At 33.0% G+C, this 7,158-nt stretch overlaps 1 protein-coding gene and 1 long non-coding RNA gene across 5 annotated transcripts in view; both read right to left on the minus strand.

The window, feature by feature from the left end:
* The window catches only part of LOC132940310 (elongation of very long chain fatty acids protein AAEL008004), a 33,278-nt gene extending 31,547 nt beyond the window's left edge, over nucleotides 1-1,731 (minus strand). Inside the window, exons 1-2 of one of the 4 annotated variants that reach the window (XM_061007829.1) lie at nucleotides 1,485-1,731; nucleotides 1,047-1,420 (exon numbers count right to left, since the gene is read on the minus strand). The gene's annotated coding sequence lies outside the window, so the exon portion shown is untranslated. Of the gene's footprint in view, nucleotides 1-1,046 lie in introns of all 4 variants that reach the window. The other 3 variants (XM_061007831.1, XM_061007830.1, XM_061007827.1) reach the window with 3 other exon arrangements.
* Nucleotides 1,732-3,597: 1,866 nt separating this feature from the next.
* On the minus strand, nucleotides 3,598-6,912 carry LOC132941996 (uncharacterized). Its single transcript, XR_009664208.1, has 3 exons — nucleotides 6,750-6,912; nucleotides 6,426-6,464; nucleotides 3,598-4,569 (listed from the first exon to the last, which is right to left on the minus strand). It is a non-coding gene; the product is annotated as an uncharacterized LOC132941996 (long non-coding RNA).
* Nucleotides 6,913-7,158: the final 246 nt, after the last annotated feature.

Here is a 7,158-nt window from a genome sequence, read left to right on the forward strand (position 1 = left end):
TAGATTCAAATTAATTAACAATTTATATGTTTGTCAAACATAAATTTATATTATAGATTCAAATTGTTAGGTACCTTTAAGTAGAAACAAAATAAACATTTACAGTTGTAAACCAGGATATTATACGGGTATAATTTACCTATCTACATTACAAGCTAAGATGATAACCTAAACCAATATTCTAGATTACAGGGTTCCCCATATAAAATGTCAAGAATTTTTACATAACAAAATGTGTTTTTTATATATTCCTTTGCATAAAATATATACAAACACATAAAACTTTAAAACAAAAAATGTTTGTAGGTAGGTACAGTATATATTTTACCAAATATCAGGTCTAAATGAAATTACTTATTAGCTAGGTAGGTAGTTAACTTGCCTCAAAATTTGATGGGTAGGTAGGTACATATAAAATGTGATAAAAAAGTGTTAGAATCATCAACGGAATTTTTTAACTGTACTATATTAGAAATATTTTTTTATATGAGCTTTAAGCTCAGATTTAAGTGCACAGATTCTATATAAATATATACATTAGTATGTTATCAAGTATTTTATTAGTTATCACCTTACTTAGGTATTACTAGCCAAACAACAGCTACAGTAGTAATATCCCAACCATAACAATAACAGCACATTTTAATAAAATAACATCTATATAAGAATAAACATTTAATAACTTCATTCAGCATCAATTTTACATACTAATATATTATTAGTAGGTAGGTAGGTAGCTGAGCGATGAGTTGTAATTTGCATTTTGTCCCATTTTGATGCACTAGTGGTTCATCAAAAGGTCAGGTGGTGGGTGTATAAACACTAAGAGAATAAAGTATAGTTCAAGTACCTAGTCTAACATACACACACAACATTCTTTGATCATATTATTATAGGTAGATACCAAACCATAAATTGAGTCTATGTAGGTACCAGTACCTATACTAGAATATCAGAGTACTGTGGATCCGTAGTAAAGGAGGAAGGATGATACCCAAACACCAAGGTAGGGTGAAAAGTATTTGTGTGCAATTTTATTTTCTTACCTAGTGCAGACAGTTTTCTGGAGAACGGATGACGTTTTGCAGTGGCGTCTACAAGACGTACAATCCGGTTACCGGACAGCGTTTGGTGTTGGTCATATTGTTAATCTTAGGTGGCCGGAAAAAAAAGACCTGGTAACTGTCGACCGGCTGATGCTGCTGCTGCTGCTGGACGAGTGAAAATCGAAATTATTCAACGGGAAGATAAACAATAAATACGCCGACAAAGGAAAACAATTTCGTACACACGTGAGCGCCGGTCGTTACGATAAGGCAAAGGCGTTCGCGACAAACGATAGGTAATAAAAATCGATGCGCGTGGACCGCGGGCGAACGGTTCAACAAATCATTTTTCCCATATAATTAACATTAAATGCCTAAAAAAAAAACAAAAATTATTACACTAATGTCTTACGATCTATATTATTATCATGCACACACTCGCGCCGCACTAGAATTTCGCCGGCCACAAAACCGGACGCGACGAGATCAGCAGCTCCGGGGACGACTCTTATGGGCTTTTCCCACTTTCCGTTTCGTGATTTCGAGCCGCGGGTTCCGTCTCGCTCTTTCTCCCACGCACTGCCCCGTTCGGTCTACGTCGGTCGCACACAACAACGTCAATGTGACGAAATGCACGCGAAAACGCACACACACGCGACCGCACATACGCGCGTGTAAATACACTCGCCCGCGCACACACACAAGCGCGCACGATCCGTGCTCGCCGTCTTATCATCCACCGCATCCAGTGCGCCGCGGTTATCACGCCGCTCGCTCATGGAACAAACGCGGTACAACCGACGACGACGCCCGACCATAGAGTACCCATGGCTAAATATATTTAGCCACGAGAGTACCTACACTACTCCATGGGCCCGACTGACCCGGCGTTTCGACTTCTCGTCGTAGTTCCTCGCTTGTAATAATAATAATAATAATAATAACAATAATATGATAATAATATAATAACCGACACCGACGACGCCTATAATTGATAGCAGCAAGTCTGCCGCTATGGCGCCTACGGGTTACGGTTGAAGATCGTGTAATGTTCCCGTGGCGATGAAGAGTGGGGATTGGCGCATAGGTTCCCTCAGATCAATTCCAAAAATAATTCACTTTTTAACGAGTAGCATCTTATAGCAAGTGTTGATAATAATAATAATAATAATATATTTATAATATTGGAACGGTTTGTCGTTATTTTTAAGTTACATATTTATGTATGATTTGCACTTTTATTTTAGAGTCAATCGTTTTCATCTTCAGTCCGACCATCAGTCGTCTAATACAAAAAATTAAATTTTAACCCATCATTCAACACAAATTGAAAAATCTATAATATGTTAGACCTTAGACACATTTTTGACACATTTTTGCTCTTACAGAAACATTGTGTTTGATTATTGTTTACCGTACTTTAAGTCAGTACTTACCTTTTTTGTATTATTGTTAGTTGGCCATTTCGAAATATCTATAATTAAGGTACTTAATATTACCCTCATAGGCGCAATTTGGGGGGTCTAGGGGAGAGCTTAGCCCCTCTTAGTTTTATTTAAGCCCCCCTAAGTTCTTAAATATATTCATTCTTAAATCCACCTAATAAAAAAATTATGTGTGTCTGTATTGATTTTATAAATGTAGCCCCCCCCAAAAAAAAAAATCAATTATTGTCCAAATGACGCCTATGATTACGCTATTATATAGGTGGGTATACACAATTTAAATTATTTGGAGTGTTAGGTATAGTTGCAATACTTACATAACATAATATACCTATGGATATGCTATTACAGCTTACTGCTTGTGGTGCAAGCCTTTATCGCTTTTAATACTGAAATCTGCAAATTATTTTTATAAGTAAAGTTGTAACAATATATTATATATGAAGCCAAGTGCTCAGGTAGGTACATCAGTCTTGACCAGTTTATACGCATGTTAATATGTTATATTGTTATTATAATATGTGCTCTGAGGGTATACGTTTGAATAATTAAGCATCAAGGTTATTACAAGGTAATTAAACATTGGATGAATATATATTTTGTTCTTATTTACTGATCTATCACCATCATGATTCGATAATATATCAAAGTAAAAGTTCGGAAGTAGTAGGTTGTTGGCACAAATGCACAGCAATGCATAGTACCTATAATGTATAAATAATAATTTTGTACATTATAAATTTAATGTTTAACCGTTCACCGCTGATAAACTAAATATTTTACATTTTATAGATCACCAGGATTACTATACGGTCTACACTCACTTAAAATTATAAAATGTAGTCACTTGCTACACTTACAATGGAAATGTATATCACCTCCTACATCGCGAATGACTCCATTATATTCATAGCTGATTCATATAAGCTATAACCACAATTTATCTGTGGGAGGGGGGTTTTTTATTAGGCTTATTTAGCACCTTCCCAAAGATGATTTTAACAAATAAAATCATTTATATAATAAAAATAATAATTTTATTTAGCAAAACAATATAACGACAATACATAATATGTTATATGTATGATACGTGCTTGCAACTCTCCTTTAATCATAGGCTTGTTTTGGAGGGTATATAAGTTTGAGCACAGAACAACAAAGAAAAAAATGAAACAAAATTAACAATATAAACACCACATTAGTAAATCAAAAATAATATAATTATTATTATTATACCTACTTTTACATTATTGCAGTACTTCTGTGCATAAATATAGTTATTTTCCAGCGTTTATAATCTTAGACACGCACTGCAGTTTTTATATTTTTTACTCTGAAAAATATGAGTATTTAAATAATAATACCTAATATATACGATACCTATTAGAAAATCCAAAACGCAATTATTATTGTACTTTTATGCTGTGATATCTACTTACGGAAAAAAATAAGTTTTTAAGTTATTTATAAATAACTTTTTATCCCTAACGGTATAATATACATTATACCAAATACAAATCGAAAAACGAATCCTCGTTAAAATATTATAATATAATATACTATTATATCTATACGCGTATAAAAAAGGTAGGTACCTATAATATATAGGTATCATTGTATCAATAATAATGGATTCAAAAAAATTAACAGGCACGAAATCTTAAGGCCGACCGATCAGAACATATTATCGTGTGCGTACTCGCTGGCCAGAATAGCAACAACTCGGCACCCGTCGTCTGGGAAATATTTGTATCTTTCGACGACGCCTTAGGACGATATTCTATAGTTTTGCGTTCATAACATTTTGCATTTCCTGGTAGTAAGCACGTACAGTTTTCCACACCATCATGCAACGAGAATACGACGACCAGATCGGAAATCCTAAGGGACTATTTCAACGTGCAAGCGGGCCGTCGACTCTACTCGTCCGCCCGTGGGACCGACCGGGAGAACGTGTAGAGGTGACCAGTAGCCCACACTTCGCCATCGCGTACCTACCACTCCCCCGTGCTTATTGTGTCTCTCCTGGTGTTCTTTTTTCCTTATTAGTTGTTAATGTGTTGACATTTTGTTTTTTTCTGTAAAAAATTTAAAATATTGCTTTAAACATTTGTAAAAATTAACCATTCTAAATTCACACAGTTCAAAATTTATATTAATTTATCTACATTTTTGGTTCTATTGACTTTTGTAATTTTCAGTAAAAATTAAAATATATTATTTTCATTTTTGGCTGCTTGCAACTTTGCCCATCATATTTTCAAAAACTGTTTAATTAAATACTTTACTATAAAATGTGTTAATAATGCAATAAAGTTACTTATTATGTTGATACTAATTGATATTGTGTTTTTTTTCGTGTTAAGAAATATATTTTTAGTTTTATTTATTTCAACAGTAAAATGTTCCTCACTGAACATGCTCGTGTGAGTTAAGTGTTAAGTATTAACCAACTGTGTTTTTGTTAAATTACAAATCTCAATAAAATATATTGAGGTTTTGGTCACGTGAACGTATTAGTTTACCGGTTTAGGTTAGACCTATATAGTGACCCTTATAAAAATGAACTGAGGTAGGTACCAATATAGGTACTATAATAATAATAATAATAATAATAATAATAATAATAATTCTAATTTTTTAGAAGAAATTACAATCTGCTATTAAAAGATAAGTATACATTTATAAATTTTATAATATTTTATATTTCCGTAAAAACTGCGTCGTATTTGACTATAATTCAAAAACATTAATAGACATATACCGAGTAGTAATTATTAATTAGTAAAATAATAATAAAAACATGAATAGCAATAAATGAGTATATTATAAAGAAGAACAACAAAATCGGATGGTTATAAATAAATAGACTACATTATAATATATGCTGGTACATTACATAGGCTATTATTATTTAACAATCATAGTTCAATAGAGTGTTTGTATATTTGTAAGACGTAGGTAGGTACTGTTAATAATTTGTACAGGAAATGTAAATATTGTAGAAATCTGGTGATAAGTCACTTCCTTGAGGTACTCATGCTTGGATTTGGAAGTATAACGAGAGGGAATAACTTAACTTAACGAGATAAAACAATTGGTTAGCTTGCCCAGCCTATTGTCAATTTGAATACCCAACATATAATATTATAAAGTGTATATTATTATATTATAGTTTCGATGATCTTCTTGTTCGCTTTGCTTTATAGTGATGCAATAGTCTTGAACTCAAATCGATCAATATTAATTTGTCTTTACGATCACGTCCGTGAAGTTGGCACCCCCACTTTGAGATGTCGACTTCAAACCAGCGCCAATATTTTGCAACTGATTTGCAACAATTTGCAACACCAATTTTGAAATTTGCAACTTCCCCCATTCACAGGAAAATCCGATTTCCCGATGGTAGTACCATCAATTATCACGGGCATGTTTTTTAAATTATTTTTATTCATTATGTTATAAATTATTTTTAAAACATTGTACGGGCCGGGTATGTACTATGATAGTGCATGCCGCCCGGTCACCAAAATACTTCGCACTCCACACTCACGCACCGACCGACCTGTTGTGGCGTATAGTGGAGTTATATAGTTCAACTAGTATAGGTTGGGTTCGCCGCGCAAATACTAGTGAGCTATGTGGTGCAATGATGTGTGTCGGTGTGTAAATGTGTGTGTGTGTAAGCTTAAAACTATTGACAGAAAGGTAAAATAAAGAATGGTGACAAAAAAATAACGGTATTTAAATTTCTGTGTTATTGGTAAAAGGACAATAGATTAGTAATAATTTGTAGCTACAGCTATTTGACCTGTGTTTGAAATTATAATATACAGCCCTTCTGGCTTAACAGCAATATAGAAATTAATAATAATACCAATGATAATATATTCTATATATATATATATATATATATAATAAAAAAAAAACTCACAAATATGACGGTGCTCGGCTGGCCCAGCTGCTACCTATCCTGTATAATAAAAATAATAATATTTAGCGCCTTGCACTCACAAAATAAATAATATCTGTGGCGATTAGCGCAAAAAATGAGTATAATCTAAAACAATATTATAATAAACATTGCATGTATTTTATTATTATTATTATTATTCCTATTATTCTATATATTAATCGTTTCATCTATTATTATATTATATTTTATTATTTTAAATTATATTATATTATTGTTATCTATACAAATATATTGTGAATTGGACTTTTGTCCGTATTAATGGATAAATAAATAAATAAATACCGGCAAATTGGTGCAAGTGATATATGTATAAAAAAAAACGGTGATCTGCACACATGCAAACAACAATATGTTATAAATTCGGCGATTCGCGCCTTGCAAAGTGATACTATATATAATATTATGCTTACGAACGACGACCGGCACACAAAATAATAATTTGCGCTTTTGGATGACACCGGTGCGAAAAAGTGGACTGCGGCGGCCGTCTTAATCTTCCGCACATCGAGTCGTCGGCGACTGCATTACATAATAATTCACTTATCTACATTTATATATTACATAATAATTCACGAACGACACCATTGACATAGAAACATAAAATATACAGTAATTTGTGTTGTGTGTGTGTGTGAGGCGGTCGGCGGCGGAGTGGTTTATTATGCTATTTTCTACTCATCTGGGCGCAAAC

The sequence above is a fragment of the Metopolophium dirhodum genome, chromosome 3 (genome assembly GCF_019925205.1).
Source record: "Metopolophium dirhodum isolate CAU chromosome 3, ASM1992520v1, whole genome shotgun sequence".
Classification (NCBI taxonomy): domain Eukaryota; kingdom Metazoa; phylum Arthropoda; class Insecta; order Hemiptera; family Aphididae; genus Metopolophium; species Metopolophium dirhodum.